At 42.6% G+C, this 21553-nt stretch overlaps 2 protein-coding genes across 2 annotated transcripts in view; both read right to left on the minus strand.

Annotated features, from left to right (window-relative positions):
* Positions 1 to 5571, minus strand: part of TAFA4 (TAFA chemokine like family member 4) — a 196151-nt gene extending 190580 nt beyond the window's left edge. The window contains exon 1 of the mRNA XM_058166818.1: positions 5455 to 5571. The gene's annotated coding sequence lies outside the window, so the exon portion shown is untranslated. The remainder of the gene's footprint in view (positions 1 to 5454) is intronic.
* A 14756-nt stretch (positions 5572 to 20327) lies between these two features.
* Positions 20328 to 21553, minus strand: part of EOGT (EGF domain specific O-linked N-acetylglucosamine transferase) — a 95500-nt gene continuing 94274 nt past the window's right edge. The window contains exon 18 of the mRNA XM_058166814.1: positions 20328 to 20426. The gene's annotated coding sequence lies outside the window, so the exon portion shown is untranslated. The remainder of the gene's footprint in view (positions 20427 to 21553) is intronic.

The raw sequence follows: 21553 nt of genomic DNA on the forward strand, positions 1-21553 counted from the left end.
AAATTAACCATGTTATAGTTGAAGAAGCCATGGCTTAACACAGTATGTTCACATTTGTGAGGCATATGGATAGATGCTACACCTAATCAAAATACACCTGATTCAACATTTTCAAGAGATGACATCTCCTTTAGCAAGATAACCAGGTCATGAAAATATTCCAAATTCTAAATATATAGATATGGATATTTAAGCGATACAGTGAGTTGTTAATATTTTTCCATAGAAGTAGCAGACTGCCTGCAAAGAGCCAGATGGTCTCTTTGGAACAGACTATCTTCACAGTTCATTATCATTGTTGTTTTAAGTTATCACAATAGACACATTTCTATTGTTTAGTGGGCAAGGTGACAGAGCTGTTTACTTCTGCCAAATAATATGATATTTAGACTACTTGCTATGAACAGAAAAATCACAATTACTCAGTAGAGCACTACAATTAAAAACAATGAATTTAGGGTGCTTTCTTTCAAATATCTCTTTCAAAACATGCAGAAAATGAATGCCAGCTATGTAAATGCAACTTGTTTAAGGGGGAAAAATGTGTCAATTTGGAAACATGTCTGTGCAAAGGTACGCATGCAATTTTTAAGCATGTATCTTAGAATATACTGTCTGGTATACTGCAAATATCAGCATTTATAGCAAATGGAATTAAAATTGGATGTTTTTGTGGTGCTTACCTCAAGTGAGTATCTAAAAATTCCAGGAATTACTAATTGAAGCTTTAAAGGATAGAAATGCTTTTACAGCCAAACCTGTTTATGGTAGTCACTTTGGTCCAGTAGTTAAGGCACCAGGGTAAAAACTGAGGGAACTTCAAGGTTCTGCTTTAGAGAAAAAGCCAGCTGGGTAATCTTGGACCAGTTCTCTCCCTCCTCCTCCTTCCCCATCTCTCTGCCCTAGAGGAAGGAGGCAATGATAAACCACTTCTGAAAATGTTGCCTAGAAAACTGCATGGAATTATTAACTACCAGTAGTTATCCTGGTTCAAGCCTTGGTACATTCCAAACCCATTCTGAAAAAGTCAATAAATATTAACTATATTGAAGTTGATGCTGCAATGCTGAAGTATTGATACTAGACTTAACAGAATCAAAGATGTGATCAAGAGAAGGTTGTATATTCATAAGTATTTTTATATTAAATTGCACTCATAAGAGGTCTGAATTTATCAAGATTATGTTCCTAATATTACATTCCTTAATCTACCACATAACTTTTTTTTACTTTATTTATTTATTTTTTTGTCACAACAGTACATATAAGCATAAGCAAGAAATAACTATACGATATATAAGCATATATATATAAGCCTAAGCATGAAATAACTATATGAATTGGATACAATCAAAGTGAACATTAGGACAGGAACGGTAGGCATGCTGGTGCTCTTATGCATGCCCCTACAGACCGCTTAGGAATGGGGTGAGGTCAATAGTAGATAGTCTTTGGTTAAAGCTTTGGGGATTTTGGGAAGAGTCAGGTAGTGCATTCCAGGCATTAACAACTCTATTACTGAAGTCATATTTTCTGCAATCAAGATTGGAACGGTTCATATTAAGCTTAAATCTATTGTTTGCTCGTGTACTTGGAAGAAACATCAACAGAATTCAATTAATTCATGTCATGCAGTGTGCAATTGCACCCGAACAAGAAATGTTATTCTGTAGGATGAAACTGTCGCCCTAAGTCAGTAGATGCAGCTTGTGAACAAAGTCCACCAATATGGCAAGAACACAAAACACTATGGCTGTATTTCATCAGCAAAGCCACTCCTTCCCCAGTTGTGATAGGAATATAAAACTTCAGAAGCTGTACAGTGTAACTTAGAAAACTAATTATTCCTTTGCAGCGGGGAATAAATGAACCAAAACTTCCCCAAGCAGTTCCTTTGTCTTCCAACAAAAGGAAGGATCCGCGGTATCCTATTAGGAGCATCTATAGATGAAGCAAGCTAAGGCTTTGTTTTGCTCTGGACAACCCACCCCACGCCAGAAATCTCATTTACCCAGCCTGGTTGGGCCTGGGGGAGCGGCTCCTTCTGCATAGCTCCTTGCAACCAGGTTCAGGGTGCACGTATGGAAGCAAGCAAAAAGCGACCCTTGCTAAAACAGAGATGGAAGGGCGGGGGAGGGGGCAAGGAGGTCCTTGTCCACCAGCCATGAACACCAACGTCCCCGATCATTCTTCACCTCTGCACGCCAAAGCATCTCACCAAAACAGGTAAACGAGGACCAACGTGTGTCTAGGAGACACGGGTGGCAAGGAAGCGCCTAACTCTCCAGGAGGAGGGATTGACCTTTTGCGCTCACATGTCCTTTGAGCGCAGGATAGGGCGCAGTTACTAGGCTAGGGCGCAGTGACTCCTCGTTCTCCACCACCCACTCAACCTACTCCGGTGCCGCTTCTCAATCGAATTCGTTGGCTGAGCAAGCCGACCTCGGGATAAACCCCGCTGCAACCACCCAAAGAGGAGCGGGCGGGCGAGCAGGCTGCGTCTGGGCTGCACCGCTAGCCCGATCACATGGCCGAGAAACAAAGGCTCTCCTGGGCTCAGGAGCAACGGGCGGCCGAGGCTTTGCTGTTCGCTCCTCGTCCCCGCGAGCCGAGGAGCGTTTCAGGCCCCCCGCTTTCCAAGGCGGTGCCTGGGTTTCTTCCGGCGCCAAACACCACCGTCTTGCAGGCCGCTCTCTTCCCTCCCCATCTTGGAGGGAAGTTTGCTGGAACTCCGTAAGGATGAAGCCTCTGGAGTAGAAGCGCCGCCGGCAACGGGCTGTCCCGCCAGCCTTCGTTCTCCCACTACTCTCGGCTACGAGTGACCGCAGCTAACCTTTCCCCGGTCAAGTTATGGGGAAAGGGGGATTGAGACCGCCCTATGTAAAGCCAGAGGTGGAAGAAAAAAACCCCGGCAACCTTGAGAGGGGTCATCGAGACTAAGGTATCGCCACAAAGCTAGTCCTCGATTTACAACAGTCCATTTAGTGACCGTTCAAAGTTGCAACGGCACTGAAAAAAATGGGACTCACGGCCGTTTTTTTCACAGTTATGACCTTGGCAGCATCTCCCCCCCCCCAATCAAAATTCAGACCCTTGGCAACTGGTTCGTATTTATGAGCGTTGCTGTGCCCCAAGGTCATGTGATTTTCCCCTTTTGCGACTTCTGACGAGCTCAGTCGATGAGGAAGCCGCCTGATTCACTTAACAACCGGTGGACTCATTTATCAACTTAACAGTGATTCCCTTAACCACTGGGGCAAGAAAGGGCTTAAAAGGAGGCTAAACTCACTTACCAATGTCTCACCTAACAACGGAAACACTGGGCTCGATGGTGGTCGTAAGTCGAAGACAACCTGTATATCCAGCGGGTGGCTATTTTCCAAACTAAGCGCGTGGGAAATGACACCAGCCCGGCTCCCGAAGGTCTTTTTCCATCGCTCCCGGGGCGGGGGGGGGGGCAGCGAGCTCTGCAAGTTGCTCGGCTCCAGTTCTCCGGGTCCCTAAGGGGGGAAAGGAGAAACGCTTCTGCTCCCAAGGCTCGCTTGCAAACTCCTACTCTGCCGCCCGCTAGCGCTTCCTCCTCTCGCCTGCAGCTTCTCTTCCCCGCAAATCGAGCCTTTTGACCGGACCGGGATTCCTCCAGGATGGACTGGGAAGCAGCGCTCGATTGCTGGCCACAGTGAATTCCAACCCCCCGACTGCAGTGGATTCCAACCCCCTCGGAAAGAGGATCAGTGTCAGCCACGGGATCAGGCAGAGAGCCTTTCTCGACCCGCGAGTACTATATATGTAGGAGGGGAAACACCCGCACGCAACTTAACGACTGCATCGGCGCCACCGAAATTATATACCACCACCACCCCGTTTGCAGGACTTTCCCGCTTGCACGGGAAGGAGAGAAAGCGTCGCGCGGGCTTTCCTGCCCGCGATCCTTACCTGGAGCGCGTTCGGAAGGATGCTCAGGATGCAGCCGCCTGGCAGGAGACCGGCGCAAAACAAGCACAAGACCCCATTCAAAGCCGCCTTTGCCTTTAGCCTCCCCACCACGGTAAAGCTTCGGATGGCGCCGAAGAACCGAAACGGGCTACTTGGCGCTCGCGGCTTGGGGGGGGGGGGGGAAGCAGGATGAAAAAAACAAAGCTCGACCCAGCAGCGGAAGGAATGGATGGTTTGCCAAGAGCCCGGGGACAAGAGAGATCCTTGCTTGTGTGGTCTTCGTCGTCGTCAGAAGAAGAAGAAGAGGTGAAAGCCAGGAGGAGAAAAGGAGAGAAACAGCAATAGGTCTAAAACGGTAAGAAAGAGCACTAGGAAAAGTTCCACCACGACGGGAATTTGCGACCACCAACACGGTAGCAGAAGCCGAGCGGCCACCGGCTCTGCTTGGAAAGCCGGCAAAGAAGACCGCGAGCGCTCGCCGAGCTTCTTTCAAAGCTCCCCGGGTCGGGCGGTCCTGATTGGGCGACAGGACGAGCTGCCCGCCTCCTTTCCCAGGCTCCGGCGTTGCTTCTCCACCTCAAAGTGAAGGCTCGTTTGCTTTCCTCCCCCCCACACTCCTCCTCCGGTGCGCGTCACTATCCCCGTGCTCAGTTCGAGGTAAGGCCGAAGAAGGAGGGAATTCTGATTTCTCCCCGAGACGCGAAGGAGCGCTTCTCGCCCTGGTCTAAATCTCCCGCCTGTTGGAGAACCGTGTCGGAATTGGAAAGGCTGAACGTTGAGGTGCGCTTTATCTAGTTGGGAGATCCCAGAGTTGAACCTTCGGAAGGTGTGGGAGCTTCATCACTTGAGACTTTCAAGAAAAGATTGGATTGCCATTTGTCAGAAATGGTATAAGGTCGCCTGCTTGAGGAGTGGGGGTTGGACTCGATGGCCTATAAAGTCCCTTCCAACTCTGTTAATCTCCTACGGATTGCTGATTGTGAAGCAGGCAAGCGTGTCTCTCCCACTTTTTGACACTCTTCCAAGTGCAGAAGTGTCTCTCCCACTTTTTGACACTCTTCCAGGTGCAAAAGAAAACTACAGGTCGTCTTCGATTTAACAACCACAATTGAGTCCGATGTTTCTGTTGCTAAGTGAGACATTTGTTAAGTGAATTTTGCCCCGTTTTGCGACCTGTCTTGGGACAGTTAAGGGAATCACTGCAGTGAAGGGATTTCCCCTCCCCTCCAAGTGTGGGGTTGTGAATGAAAGCAAAAGTTAAGCTCGATTTCAACTGAGGTGTTAGCTTGGAGTTGTTACTCAAACATAGGAAGTTGCATGGGCTTCAAGAGCATTTATTTAAGAAGGATGTAGTTAGTATATAGGACTGTAGCCCCATTTCTTACCTCTGTGCTTCATGCTGATACCCCAAAGGAACAAGACCACATCCATGTGTCACTTCCTGAGAAAAAGAACACATTGCAAGGAAGAATTTAATTAAATGATCTGCAGGTGATGCTTTATTCCTGCAGGACTTACCCTAATATCTTTGATCGTAATCAGTTTAGAAGGACGGGCTCTATGGACCATGGAATCCTTGCTTTCAGCTGTCAGGAAAATTCCAGCACAGGAGTTCTAGTTGCTGTTAGTTATTGGTTGTTAGTGATTGTCAGAAATCTCTCCACCTTAGAGAAGTGGTCACTCCTAAGCCCATTCTTCACTTGGTTCAACTTAATTGCTCTGATTCCTAAGCGAAGTTTTTTCTCAGAGTAATTGCATGCAACAATTGCATACAATTGTAACTGGAAGCCTTGGCAGCAAGCTTTTAAACCCAGTGGTGGAAAGGGAGAGACAATAATATTTTATAGAAGTTTACACATGTTGCCGAAAACCACAGATATACTACACCTCTGTTCAGATTTAATTGAATCTTGCATTTTAAAAAATGTGTGTCCTGTCTTTGGCTCAGGAAGCTGGAAAAAAGGAACAAATCAAGATGTTTAGAAAACTATGAAAAAGAGTAGAAGTAAGCTGCTCAGAGTCATTGCTTTGACATGAGTAGCCATGAAAATCATTAAATAAATAAATATTGAGAGCCTACTGCTTACGTATTTCCTTTGTTGCGAAGATTAAAACTGCTCCTGGAGAATTACCACTATAAGCAATAACAATATAATATATCACAGTCAATTCAGCAACCAAGGCAATTGAAAACATGTCTGGAAAAAAATAAGGCAGTCATCTAAAAATCCTTCAGCATATTTTGTTTGCTAATCCAGTGTTTCTCAACCCTGACAACTTTAAGATGTATGGACTTCAACTCCCAGAATTCCTCAGTCAGCATGCTGACTGGGAAATTCTGGGAGTTGTAATCCATATTTGATAAAAGTTGCCAAGGTTGAGAAATAAAGGTTTATCAGTTGTTTTTGTCAAGTACATCTAACACAAAAGAATAAAAAATTTCCTGTAGTTTCCATTCATTCTTAAAGTTCTTAAAATTGAAACAATTTTGTCTTCCATCCTTCCTTGTATGTTTCTTTAGGCAGCAATGGCCAGACTTTGCTCAGTCTTCTGGATTAATTCCACAGGTTCCTCTTTTATCACCCTCTTCATTTCCACTTGTGATGGTTAACTCAGCCATTGAGAACTTTTGGAAAGTTCTCAAGATTTGTTTTAGCTGCATCTATTTTGCACTCTTAATTTCTCCATTCAACCGATTGTGCCGGAAGTGCTTTTGGAATGATATTTTTGGCCAGGATAATCCTCAAAGGTGTCAACATGGCCAATTATGTCTATTTCCAATGTTGAATTCATAACTATAAAGGGAGTAGCCTACTTCCACATATTTCCTAATTATCTAGAATCAACCTGAAAGTGAAGGTTTTTTCTGGAATGATTATAACTACTTTTGCCACACTTATTTTCTTCTCAAATTGGCATATTTCATTCTCATAGCATTACTATTTTATAAGCACTTAACTTTTCCCAGCATGCAAAAATGTATACCGATAGTTCTCTGCTTACAACCACATTTAGGAACCAGAATTTACATTGCTATGCAAAGCGATGGTTAAGTGAGTTGCACCCAATTTTATGACCTTTTTTTGGCATGCTTAAGTGAATTGCTGCAGTTGTTAAAGGAATCATATGGTTGTTAAGTGAATCTGGTTTCCTCCTTTGACTTTCCTTGTTGGAAACTGACTAGGAAAGTCACAAATGGCAATCACACGACCCCAGAACACTGCAACCATGGCAAATACATGCTGGTTGCCAAGCAGCTGAATTTTGATTATGTGGGGATTCTGCAAAGATGGGTCATAAGTCAGTTTTTTCCATGCCATTGTAACTACAAACAGTCACTAAACGAGTGATTGTAAGTTGAAGATTACCTTCCTTTTAATATATATACAGCAGACCTTTCTCCATCCCTTTTGCTTATTATAAATAGTTTACAAACTAATCAAAATATTTGGTAAATGAGGATCACTGCTGAATCTCAGTGAGAGGCCTGATTCCATTGCTTAGGAAAGAATGAAGTGAAGTCACCAGTCTTGTTCAGGGATTGCTATCTGGAAGGATCAGATGCTTATGGGAAATTGTGCTCCTTGAACAAAAATAAGCCTTTTGTGGTCTACATCTTATGCAGTTTTAGAGACATAGAAAGTCACAGTGTCAGCAAAGCAAGTGAGGTAAACTTTTTGACACTTTTTTTTGAGGGGGGGAGTTTAATTCCTCAAACAAAAACTGGCCCAAATGTGTTTGAGATCTTAAAAAGTGTAGCTGATACTTTAGGTCTATACCAGGGGTGTTTTCTACTTACCTTTAGTATCGGTTCGCATCGTGCCCATGTGCGTGCTCTGCTTGCGTGTGCCCGCACTCTTTTGCGCATGTGCAGAAGAGTTTTGATGAAGTTTGGGTCAGTGGGAGGAGCCTCCCGCCGGTTTTACTATTGGTTCTTTAGAACCGGTCCGAACCGGGGGCAACTCACCACTGGTCTATACCAGTGATGGTGAATCTTTTTGGCACCAAGTGCCCAAAGCGCACGTACACAAGTACATACAAAAAACGCAACACGCGCCTGCACCCCCTGTGCATGTACAACCCACATACACATGCATGCCCCATGCATGCACGCATCTCCGCACATGCACCCCGCCCCCCTACACATGCACCCTACCCCCACGCATGCATGGCAGAGATCTAAAGACCAGCTGGCCGACGGGAGGCAGGTGCGCATGCGCAGCGGAACTGAGCTGGGGTAATGGTGCACATACCCACAGAGAGGGCTCTGCATGCCACCTGTGCCATGGGTTCGCCACCACTCATCTATACTGTGTAAACTGTTCAAGTGTGTATACTTGTGAGAAAAAAAGCTGAACTGGATTTAGTCTATAGTAACTCTTCATTTTAGGAGTACCTATTTTATATCATGTTTAAATATATTGCAGATATTTTGATGTGGCATAACCCTTTTAAACATCGTGCCCACATTTGTGCACGTAGAAATTATATATGTGCAACAAAGGGTAATTAATGTCCTCAGCTTTCCATTCCTGATCACATTCCAATCAAGCACTGATATCCATTTTCCCTGATTGTTACTCAGCTACAAAACACATTTAAAAATGTTTCCCCATGAGCTGTTCTAATTAGTTTCCCACAAGTTCACTCATGTTATAACAAATCCTATAAGCAATTGATCACTTTGTCTTAAGTATAGTAGTAGTCTACTAAGTATAGTAATCTATTGTGATTTTTTTTAATTATTGTATTTTAACAATTTTCCATCACAAAATCCAACTGCAAAAAAAAATGGAACTAACACCATTTGGTTATTCAGATCAGACAAGTTTATTTGCATGAGCAAAATAATAAACCTTAGTAAAAAAAAACCTTTTGGTAGATCTGCAAAAATGCCAGGTTTGATTTTATTAATTAAACAGAAATGAATAGTAAGAACTGCATTTTATAATTCTGAAAATAAGATTCTGTTTTAATAAACAGCTTGTATTTCAGTTCCAAGCATGTTTGTCATTGGTGATTTATTTCAGAAGAGCAGTTTTATTTATGTATGTATTTATTTTAAGAGCCAAGATGGCACAGTGTTAGAATGCTATATTGCAGGCTAACTCCGCCCACCGCCAAGAGTTCAATCCTGACAAGCTCAAAATTGACTCAGAATTCCATCCTTCCAGGATTGGTAAAATGAGGACCCGGATTGTTGGTGGCAATACATTGACTTTGTAAACCACTTAGAGAGGGCTGTAAAGCACTATTAAGTGGTATATAAGTCTTAAATGCTATTGCTAAGTACTATTCATTTATTTCTAAAATTTATTGGCCACCCACCTTACCACAGGGTAACTCTGGCTGGAGTTTTCACACACAATTAACTTAGGCAGCATTGTGGACCAGAAACAGGAAACATTGGAGATATTACCATCATGTTCCCAAAATGTCCAATGCTCCATGAAAATTGCCATATACATATATAAGATGACCATAAGAGTGAGATAAAGCTAATCTTTCAGTCACTGATCAGAGAAGGAACCAAGGTTATAAGAGATCTACTATCACTAGATTGCTGCCATACTTTTGCATATGGGTCAGTTCTGCTAGGCTACAAAGAGGTATGCACCAGACATGGAATTGTGGCAATTCCTAAACTGGTCGGCTAGAAAGAAATGCTCTCTTAATTCCAAATGCTAAAATAATTTTCAGTACTTCGTGGGAACATGACTTTTTGCATACCGTAACAGTAATAGCTAACTTGGGATGCCATTGTTCTGGCTGAAAAGAAAATTCAGATTGCAAATCATCCACCTTGTTGAGGCCCTTCCCTTCCTGGAGGTGTGTGCACCTTGAAATAATATAATAGAAGGGGCCACTGCGGCTCAAGCAATCCACCTCACAAGCAGTAGCTGCTCAGTAACAAGACCTGTTGTTACCAAGCAAAGTGGGGTGTCTCCTTCACTTCTGCTTATTAGAAACAGGCAGTGGTGGAATTCAATTTAATTTTACTACCGGTTCTTTGGGCGTGGCTTGGTGGGAGTGGCAGGGGAATGATACTGCAAAATCTCCATTCCCCCCCACTCCAGGGGAAGGGTACTGCAAAATCCCCATTCCCTCCCCACTCTTGGGGGAAGGATATTGTAAAATCTTCATTCCCACCCCACTCTGGGGCCAGCTAGAGATGGTATTTGCCGGTTCTCCGAACGACTCAAAATTTCCGCTACCGGTTCTCCAGAACCTGTCAGAACCTGCTGGATTTCACCCCTGGAAACAGGGCAATGCTTCATTCTGCAGATTTGTTTTACTCAGATAACCCCTTGAAGATCTATACCGTTCTGTTGGCTCAAACAGCACCCCTGGAACCGCCTGTAAATGTGTGCATTGGCTGCTGAAACTTTAAAAACACCAGACTTCCGCCCATATTTGATCTTCTGTCACTTGCAGTCGTGTGTACTTTAAATTAAAATAGGGGTCAGAGACAATACAAACCACAGGGTACTTGAGTCATGGAGTAATGGGCCCAGGATTAGATAATTCAGCATTCTTAATACGGTGGTCCAGACGCTATGTCAATATTATCTATTTAGCTGCCCAATGATTTTTAAGTGCATCTTTTCCAATGTTACTTGCATTCACTACATCATTCAGTTCCAGGAATGTTGAATTGTTATCAGGAGTCTTGCACATGTGGATGTTGTGCTGTTGTGCTGACGTAGATAGTAAAACTGAAACATTAAAGTCACAAATCAAAATTCACGGGACTGAAACTGGAATCAGGGCTAACATTGGAATGGATTAAAAATAAAACACAAATAAACCATCTTGCAGCCCTTCAAATGTTTAGAAAACAATCCTTTGTCTTCTGGCTCCTGTCTTCCAGACTGAAAGATATCCAGTTGCTTCAGCATATTTAACCTCCTGTCTTTAAGCCTGGGTCCATTTGTCTATAATATTAAAATACATAATGGACAAACTAATTTCATCCAGAACAAGCCACACTCCTTCAAATAGCTGATTCCCATCATTTTCAGTCCACATGCAACAGCTTCAGAAACATCAGGTTGGAGAAAGATGGTTTTAGAGCAAACCCTTTTTATAGGTTTATAACAAGTGCTCTGTCTTTGCACACGGCAATTAGGATGGCAGATAACGAAGTCTAACAAATTATTTGATTTACCCAGATTGCTGCAGTCATGGAAACCTTGACTAAGACACCCGTTTGAATATTTGTGGGTTTTTTTAATTTTATTATTCAGCAATAAAAGTAATAAAAGCGAAAGAGCTTAGCCCTCTCTGAGAAATCTCCTCTCGAATTTTGCTCCTAATTTTAAGCGGATGAACGTGGGCCATGATTATTCGATGCTGAAGAGAGGGCACTCTGAACCTGCTCAACATGCTTCTGTCCAAAAGTTCCAAACCTAATTTAAAATTCCAAAAATAGCACCATGCCAATCTGTTTGCTGCCTTGTAATATGCTCCACTGTGAAGTCAAATGAATTTTAACAGGAACAAACAAAAATAAAGAGGTGAGAATTCTGTTCAAAATCCTTAATGGAATTTTGAGAAGGAGCAGATGGCTTTTCTTTGCAGGAGGTGATTATGGTAGAAGGCCTTTTTGTTCGTCAACTATAAAAAGGCCTCACAGATGCATTCGTGCTGTAATCCAGGTAATCTTCTCTGTCTTGCAACTCCTTCTGGAAATGGATCACCTGAGCCTGCAACATTGATTAAGAAGCCAGGTACAGTTGTGCAGAGATGATGATTTTCAGAAGTCGCTGCATAATAGAGGGGAGCTCCCATACTGATAACAGGTAGTCCTCGACATATGACCACAATTGAGCCCAAGATTTATGTTTTTAAGTAAGATATTTTAAGTGAGTTTTGCCCCATTTTACGACATTTCTTACCACAGTGGTTGAGTGAATCACTGCAGTTGATAAATTAGTAATCTGGTTGTTAAGTGAACCTGGCTTCCCCATTGATTTTGTTCCTCAGAAGGTCGTAAAAGGAGCCCCAGGACGTTGCAATGGTCATTAAGAATGAACCAGTTGCCACCCATCTGAATTTTGATCACATGATCATAGGGATTCTGCAAAGGTTGTAACTGTGAAAAATTGTCCTAAGTCACTTTTGTCGTCGTGACTTTGAACGGTCACTAAATGAACTGTTGTAAGCCGAGGACTACCCATATTAGCAAAGGAATGTACAAGAACCTTTTTTAAAATATAAAAAGAAGGCACACCAACACTGCCTCCACCACCTCCAAGGTTAGGCAACTTTTCTGCTTTTCCTGTAAAAGTTCGATCTCTGCAAAAGAGATAGAAGTAGGTGTCAGCCAGATCTCCAGCATGGGTTTTCCCTTTGATGCCTGCTTGCTATCAGCTGCCATAGAAACGGGGTGGGGGGGGCATGGCATTGGTGTTTGGGAAGTGTGAATAGAATAGAATAGAATAGAATAGAATAGAATAGAATAGAATAGAATAGAATAGAGTAGAGTAGAGTAGAGTAGAGTAGAGTAGAGTAGAGTAGAGTAGAACAGAACAGAACAGAACAGAACAGAATAGAATAGTTGTTTTATTGGCCAAGTGTGATTGGACACAAGGAATTTGTTTTGGTGCATATGCTCTCAGTGTACATAAAAGAAAAAAAATACCTTCATCAAAGGTACAACATTTACAACACAAATGATGGTCATAGGTTGCAATTTAACCCTTAATGATAGCAACAAAAAGTTACAGTCATACAGTCATAAGTGGAAAGAGATTGGTGATGGGAACGATGAGAAGATTAATAGTAATGTAGATTTAGTAAATATTTTGACAGTGTTGAGGGAATTATTTGTTAGTTGTTCTGGTGTGCAATGCTCTATAGCGTCGTTTTGATGGTAGGAGTTGAAACAGTTTATGTCCAGGATGCGAGGGATCTGTAAATATTTTCAGTGCTGGTGTGATGAAGGCCCATGTGAACTAAAAGGGAGGTTTGTTCTCCAGCTGTTTACACCCAATCAAGGCCAACCATCCTGGAACTCCAGATGGACAAAGATGTGCCCCACATGACACTATGTGGGATGTGGATTGGACATTCAGCCTGGGGGCGGGAGGGATTTGGGGAAACTTTCAATATGTAACTTTCAAGCCTTTTGGCTCAGATCTTGCTTTTCTTTCACTGCTATCGTTTCAAACTCAGTAAAAGTACCTCTTCTCTACTTCAATGGAGTCAGGGCAGCGATGAAATCTGAACCTGTTTGCTCTGCACCAAGCACGCGCTGTGCACACGCATGCGCAGTGCTCACAAAACATGCAGAAAAGGGAGGCTTCAAAAGGTAAATATAAAAGCGAGGGGGGGGAACAGCTATGATTTCCTGCTTTCTAGCGATTTTAAATCACACGCACAGCTGATCATCAGAAATACCGGTTCGCAGGAACCGGTAGGTCTTTTTTACTACCTGAACCGGTAGTTTTTATTGCTACTGGTTCGCCCAAAGCAGTGTGAACTGGTAGGATTTCTCCGCTGAATCGGGGTGGGTGGGTGTTCTTTCTTGGTTTTGTTTTTTTTTTCCATTTATATCCCGTCCTTCTCCGAAGACTCAGGGCGGCTTACACTATGTCAAGCAATAGTCTTCATCCATTTGTATATTATATACAAAGTCAACTTATTGCCCCCAACAATCTGGGTCCTCATTTTACCTACCTTATAAAGGATGGAAGGCTGAGTCAACCTTGGGCCTGGTGGGACTAGAACCTGCAGTAATTGCAAGCAGCTGCTGTTAATAACAGACTGTCTTAGCAGTCTGAGCCACTCAAGGACCCTCTGTTCAAAGTAGGTCTTTTTCAAAGAGAGTTGTAAGGGATCCCCCATCTGATGGGAAATCGCTCACTTCTGAAAGCCCAATAATGGAAGAAAGAAATATCTTCCTAACATGGAATGTATTGGGAATCTCCTCTTCCACTCCCACTAGTGAAATGGAGCTGTTGCCCTGATTTAACGCTTTCTGCAAGAATAAAGATGCCATTGTAGAGAGAGAACAAGAAAGAAGACAACCTGCTGAAAGGTTGATTGGATTACAAATCACATTAAAGCTGATCACCTTGAAAGTAGATGTAAAAAGATAGCCTATTTGTAAGATACTCAGAACTTGGGAGCCACTTGTAAATTTCATCTGGGTGAAGGGATGATTCCACATTCCCTAACCACCCTCAACTGAGTGCATATTGTATTAAAATCCTGTCTGAACCCTTACTATGACCTCTGCCTCTCTAATTGAGAATTGAAGTCACTCTGGGTCTTTGCAAGTTATTTTTTTCCAAGTCTTCTTAATGGACAGGATCTTGGCCTAATCAATGTGACCACAAGATGGAAGGGGCCTGTCAAGATCCTCAACTGACTTGGATTTGTAGTCTTATCCCCAAGAAAGTGCTGAATTCAGCCTTCCTGGTATGTTGCCTCCTTAAACCTCAGAAGCGCAAGCTGCCCTGAGTTGGTAATTGCAACCTGGAGGAGTTAGCCAGTTTCTCCTCATTAGCTACTCCAGATCAGCCTAGCTGTTCAAATCTCCATCATTGTCCTGCTGAACTCTTGACTCCCAAAACTAAGGTACATGTGCCACAGAGGTGGATTTCAGCAGGTTCTGACCAGTTCTGGAGAACCAGTAGCAGAAATTTTGAGTAGTTTGGAGAACTGATAAAAACCACCTCTGACTGGCCCCGGTCCCATCTATTTTCTGCCTCCCGAGTCCCAGCTGATCTGGAGGAAATGGGGATTTTGCAGTAACCTTCCCCTGGATTGGGGAGGGAACGCAGATTTTACAGTATCCTTCCCCTGCCCCACCCACCAAGCCATGCCACGCCCACCAAGCCACGCCCACAGAACCAGTAGTAAAAAAATTTGAATCCCACCACTGATATGCCAGTCTCCTCTTTCCCAAGTTATCCAAAACTCTCAAAAGCAGAGGGAATGGCTTGAACTGAGCATGGCTTGCTTTCACCTCCAAAGCTATGGTTCGATTCCTATCGATTACTAGTAACCTCTTATGATCCTCTCAGTCCTGCTTAAATGCTGTTTGCCCAATGACTGCTATTTCTCCTTCACTGTCATTTCTCCTCATGCCTTCGGGTTATTCCTGCATAAAATCCAGCCCTTTCTCTGAGGCAGGTGTGATCACCAATCCTGAGATGCACTGTTTTTAAATATGCCTTTGTTATAAGAACTCAACTGTGTATTGCTTCCTACTTGTTGGTACTCCGGTAACAGAACAAAGACATTTCAGATTCCCAAGAGGGCTAAGTCTGGGCTCAGCAGTGAATGAAGACGTTTTGTTGTTGACTTTTCCATAAACATTATTTACGGAACCTAAACACTGATAGAAAGAAAATTTCTCTCAAAAGCAGAAAACAGTGGACTGTTTTTTTATATAAATAAAGTTCAACTTTAAAAAGACTGTCTAAGAGTGAGCCTTCTATTCCAGGGGTCTCCAACCTGGGTCCCTTTAAGACATCTGGACTTCAACTCCCAGAGTCCCTCAGGCAGCAAAGCTGGCTGAGGAATTCTGGGAGTTGAAGTCCAGAAGTCTTAAAGGGACGACGGTTGGAGTCCCCTGTTGTATTCAGTTTTCTTTAAGTATCACCACTGATTTTTGTTTTTTAGGGTAAATTGGATTATTCGAATGCCAAAGATCTTATTATTCACTCATTTTAGAACCAAACATCCTGTAAGAGAAGAGCTGGCAGAGCTGGGGAGTTGGAGTTAAACAAGTCATCAGCCTAGAGTCATTACATTCCCACAAAAGGTCTTAAGTCCAACCCTTCTTGAATTCCATTGACCCTTATCTAGTGCCAATTTTGTACTGAAGGTTAATTGACTAGATTCTTGTGAGTAGGCTTGAGCAATATATCTTTTTAACTGCAACTTAACCTATGGTCCTGTTTCTTTGCATCTGACACATCCTTTCTAGCTCTTAGTTCTGATTAAGGTGCTCAGATTCACTCCTCTCCTACTCACCCTCTGGTGCAATTGCAGTATTTGCTGAGTACAGACAGGGGATTCAGGAAATACATGGTGTTTTTCTCCCTTTCCAAAAGTGATAGGAAACTGCACTTCCAGCACAAGTGATTACAAGTGATCACAAGCTAGCAGATTTCAACCAACAGGAGATGCAATCACATGTAGCTCACAGATTAAAGTGGTTCCTATGGAAGAAGTGATGAATTGTCATCACGTTGCAGTGACATAGTGCATTTTTACCTTGCCAGTTCACACTCAGCCAATGCCATCTCTTCCCTTTATGCTGCCATTTGGAGCAGAAGGAACCCATCCTTCACTATGCTAGTGTTGGGGGCTGTGAGAACTGGCTGCCCCATTACTCTAGGACAGTGGTCACCAACTGGTGGTCCATGGAGCACTGGTGGTCCGCGAGAAAATTTTGGTGGTCCGCAGAAAAATTATTTGCATTTTTTATATTGCATGAAATCAGGGGTCCTCAAACTATGGACTCTTTCTCATGGTGGCTGCTTAGTTCCAACAACTGCTACCTGTTGGGGCCCTAAGGAGCCTGAGCGGGCAGGTGAAGAGTGGCTGGGAATGGAGGGGCGAGTAGAGGCTGGTGAGGCGCCCCTTGACATGAATGGCATCGAGTTGGCCATGCCTACTCAGTCACGTGACCACTTAGCCACGCCCACCCAGTCGGTCATTAGGCAGATCATATTGGTCTGCGGGATTGAAAATTATAAATTTAGTGGTCCTTGAGGTCCGAAAGGTTGGTGGCCACTGCTCTAGGATCCCTTCCAGCATTCAATGATGTCTGAAGGCCATCAAATGATCTATAGAATGACCCTGAGACCTCAGAAAAGTTCACCTGCAAAGCCTGTGAAAGGATTCTTGCTTCAAATTAGAAAGCAGAAGGTCACTGATGGGGCAAAAATACACAAATCTTATTTTTGCCCCTTTGGTTGTATTCTACTGAGGTTGTTCCCACTCAAAAGGAGTACACTGTACTGTATGCTTAATAAACCCGACATTTATATTGTTATTGTTGCTATTACATGAATATTTCTGAAAGGTTACAGAGCAGTCCTTCAATTTTCTTCCCTTCCCTATATTTGCTGCACAAAATGGTACAGATTGTCAGCAAATGGAAAATATTAAACAATTGCTTATTAATCCGTGGTTCAAGGGGGGAAATGAAAGGCATCCTCTTCCTTTTGTTGTGGCATTTTATTTAGAAGCCTAAATCCTGTAACCTAATTGAATGCTAATGGAAAGCCTCATAATAATTTACAAGAGCTAGCAGGGTCTGATTAATTAAGAACAGAGAGGCTGAATGCAAAAGGCTTAAAATATACTTCAAAAAAATCTAATTCAATTACACATTGTAAACGGAGTATAATCAAAAAAACAAACTCTTCTGTACATCCTGCTGTCTTTTGCTACTAGCCTCTTTAACCTCAGCACTTCTGCACAACAGAACAACTATGTCCCATTGCAGTGCTCAGAAACAGGTATAAAAGAGCCATGTTGCCCGTTTGGATTATATCCTGGCTCTTCAGGATATTATTACTATCGCACATTAGCTCTTCAGGATACACATAGTTCTCAACTTATAACCATTTATTTTAACGACCGCTCAAAGTTACACCAGCAATGAAATTGTTTTCTGCCATTATACACAGGACAGAAACATTTCAATCTCATTTACATTCATTCGGTAATCAAGAACGGACCACTTGTGGCAACTATAAGGACATTTCCATTTTGTTTATTTGGCCCAATGAGAAAATGGTTCACCAATGTCCGGGATGCCTCTGTTTTGAGTCCAAATCCATTTTTCATGTTTGGAATTTCCTCTTGATTTCCCCAATCGAAGTCCTAACCAGATTCAGTCAGTGTTTAGTTTTTGTAAGATTAACACAACGTTGCTGCTGCTATTGTGACCCGTTGGAAAATGCAACAGTGATTGATTGACGGTGTTCCATCAAGTCATTTTGAACTCCTATCTATGTGGTTGTTAGTTCAAAATGACTTGATGGCATTTTGTTTGTCTATGACCGTGATGGTGAACCTATGGCACGTGGAGCCATATCTGTGGACACGTGAGTGTCGCCCTAGCTCAGTTCCAGAGCACATGCGTGCACCAGCCAGCTGATTTTCGGGCCTTCCAGGCCCACCGGAAATCATGAAACAGGCTATTTCTGGCCTCTGAAGGGCCTCTGGGGAGGGTTGTTTCCTAGAAAGCCTCTGGAGCCTGGGGAGGGTCAAAACTGGGCCTTCTGGTCTCACCAGAAGTTGGGAAATGGGCCATTTCCAGCCTCCAGAGGGCCTCCAGGGGGGTGGGGAAGACTGTTTTTGCACTCCCCAGGCTCCTAGAAAGCCTCTGGAGCCTAGGGAGAGTGAAAAACAGGCCTACCGTGCCCTCCATGCCATCGTGTGCCAAAAGCGGGGGAGCGCAGGAGCGTCGCACACCCATGGGGTCATTGAATTATAGGTGTGGGCACGTGTGCGCGTGACCCACCCGCGCTCCCTCCCTCCGCTTTTGGCACGCTACAGCAAAAAGGTTAGCCGTTACTAGTCTATGACAAACAATCCCTAATCTGATCCTTCAGATCTTCCATTCACGACTACTGTATCTACCCATCTTGTAGCTGGTCATTCTTTTCTCTTTCCTTCCATCTTTCCCAGCATTGGAGACTTCTCTAAAGAGCTGAGTCTTTGCATAATCTATCCAAAGTAGAATAACATGAGATTCGTCCTTTGTGCCTCAAGGGACAACTCTAGTTACAACAGAACAAGCATCTGAACTTTTGGGTGCTGTATGAAGATATCATAGCTTGTGAAACAGCCAGCCAGATGTTTTTAAAAGGCCACCGTTTCTTCGATATGCTGGCCTGCATCCCACCCCCAAGTAAAGGAATAGATTTCTTCTGCAGTAACATCTAATTCCTCCTCTAAGTCTTTCCTCTTCAGCCAAGCATTTCCAGTGAAGCTAATAATGATTCTAGCTGCTCTTTATGAATGTTACTGGTTGATATTATTCTCTGTGTATAGAGAGGGTTGTTTCTTTTGCTGTTTCTTTCTTTTTTTTCCTTTGCTTTTTGCCTGATGTCCTCATTGAGAACCCTAGGGATGAAAGCATTGTCGAAATAACAACAAATAGCCAATGACTGAAACAGCCAAAATTGCTCTTAGGGTTGCAGGGAAGGTCTGGTGATGCTGTTACATACCGAGACTCTAATATTGGTTTAATCCTTCAATAAAACAAGTCCAAGAATCAGACTGTAAAACAGAATATCATTTGGGGGGGAATGGCATATTTCCCCTCATATGTAGAGGCACTGGATGGAGAAAATAACCTGTTAGCATTTCGCAGTCTGACGCCCTTTGGACTCATCAAGCTTTATCATTGGCTTTTTCATTGGCCATGCTGTCCGGCATTAATGGGAGGAGTTGTGGCCTAAGAGATATGGAAGGAATCACACTAGAAAAAACATAATCTATACCTGATCTCTACCTGCAATTATCTGGGTTGGGTTGTGTCCCACATTCTCTCTCCCAACATCCAATATTTTGCCATCATTTATGCAAGAAAAAATTAGTCAATCACTTATTATGATTTATTTATTTATTTTATTTATTTATTTGATTTTTATACCGCCCTTCTCCCGAAGGACTCAGGCAAGATAAAACCAGCAATACAATATACAGGTTAAAATACAATTTAAAAAACTTATTTAAATTAGCCTGGAGATTAAAATTTGCCATTTTAAGATTCCAATTTAAGCCAGCCCCGTGCGGATAAAAAGATGTGTCTTCAGTTCGCGACGGAATGTCCGAAGGTCAGGTATTTGGCGTAAACCCGGGGGAAGCTCGTTCCAGAGTGTGGGAGCCCCCACAGAGAAGGCCCTTCCAATGGCGGCTACTCTTTTTAGTTAACCTTGAGCTGCAAGAAACAGTGAATCATAGTAAGAAGAAACGGCAACTGCATGCAGATGCTTGTATTCCATTTATTATAGTTCAAAAATGTTGAGGAAAGGCCCAAAAACAACGTTAGTCATATCTGCATTGTTTAATAATTGGCTAAATAGGAAGGATAAATACTGTCATTCTCCCATGAGCTATGTATCCAACGTAGATATGAATCATAATGTTTGGTTGCAGCACTTTTGTGTCTGCTTTGCGTGTATGAGGTGTTCTCAGTCAATGTTTGTTTGTTGATGCTGGGTATCAAGATCAGCTTATTTTGTTTTTTTCCTTCTCTCTCTCTCCCCCCACCCCGACTCCCTTTCAACCCCCCCTCCACCCTTCTCAGTGAAAAATTAATCAGGATCCATCTGTTTCTTCTTTATCCTGTACAATTTCATTACAACTAAACCAAAGATTAGAGGATTCTCGTACCTTTTTTAGATTTTTTTTTTTTAAACTCCCCTCTGTGTAGTTCTGGTGCTCTCCGTGCTGGGCGATTAAAGTCGCTTGCCGCTTGGTTTAAGTAAGATTATTTCCAATCTTCCTTTCTGAAGGGGGAAGCATAATGAGACCAGCTAGGGAACAAAAGCCATTCTCAATTACCCGGTGTACTAAAATACTGCAACTCCATTTAGAGTAACCGAATGGTCTCTAATGGAAGCCAGGTCTTTCTTTTGAAATTACAATTTGCTTGGCTTTCTTCGGGGGGAAAAAAAAGAATATGCTGGAGCCTGCAATTGGATACTGGCAAATGCCTCCAGAAGATAGTTTGTCATAATTTAATATTTCTCTCTTTTCCTCCTTATTGACTGTTATTGATTTTGAAGTCTCGGGAGCATCAAATCGTTCTTTTCTGTGACATCAGTCATACATCAAACTTGTTACCATTCCTTTCCAACCACTTCCCAGTGCACTATCTTGCTATTAATCCTGTATTTATTCTTTAACATTTGTTTGCAGGATAATCCAATTCTCTAGGGCAATTTTGCCAATTTGAGGCCTATTAGATGGACTGGATACCATTTATCCATTCCATGTACATATGCATGCATGCATGTATGTATGTATGCATGTATGTATGTATGTATATATGTATAAAATTTATTGGCTGTCTATTTTACCTCAAGGTATCTTTAATAATCCCCTTCCTCTTGTCAGTTAGGGGATTGCCAACTTGAGGACTATTAGAGGGACTGGACTTCCACACTATGTATGTATGTATGCATGTAAGTATGTATGTATGTATGTATAAAATTTATTGGCTTTCTATCTTAGCTTAGGTAACTCTGATAGAGTTAGTCCTCAACTGACAACAATTCATTTAATGACCATTCAAAGTTACAACATCACTGAAAAAAAGTGAGTTAAGACTGTTTTTCACACTTATAGCCATTGTAGTATCCCCATGGTCACGTGATCAAAATTTAGATGCTTAGCAACTGACTAGTATTTATGATGGTTTCGGTGTCTAGGGATCATGTGATCTGCTTTTGTGACCTTCTGATAAGCAAAGTCAATGTTAATTTCATTTAACAGCTGCGTTACTAATTTACCAACTGTAGTGATTCACTTAACAACTGTGGCAAGACAAGTCATAAAATGGGGCAAAACTCAAAACAAATGTTTCACTTAGCAACAGAAATTTTGGGCTCCATTGTGGTCTAAATTGAGGACT

Source organism: Ahaetulla prasina, chromosome 2, assembly GCF_028640845.1.
Source record: "Ahaetulla prasina isolate Xishuangbanna chromosome 2, ASM2864084v1, whole genome shotgun sequence".
Classification (NCBI taxonomy): Eukaryota; Metazoa; Chordata; class Lepidosauria; order Squamata; family Colubridae; genus Ahaetulla; species Ahaetulla prasina.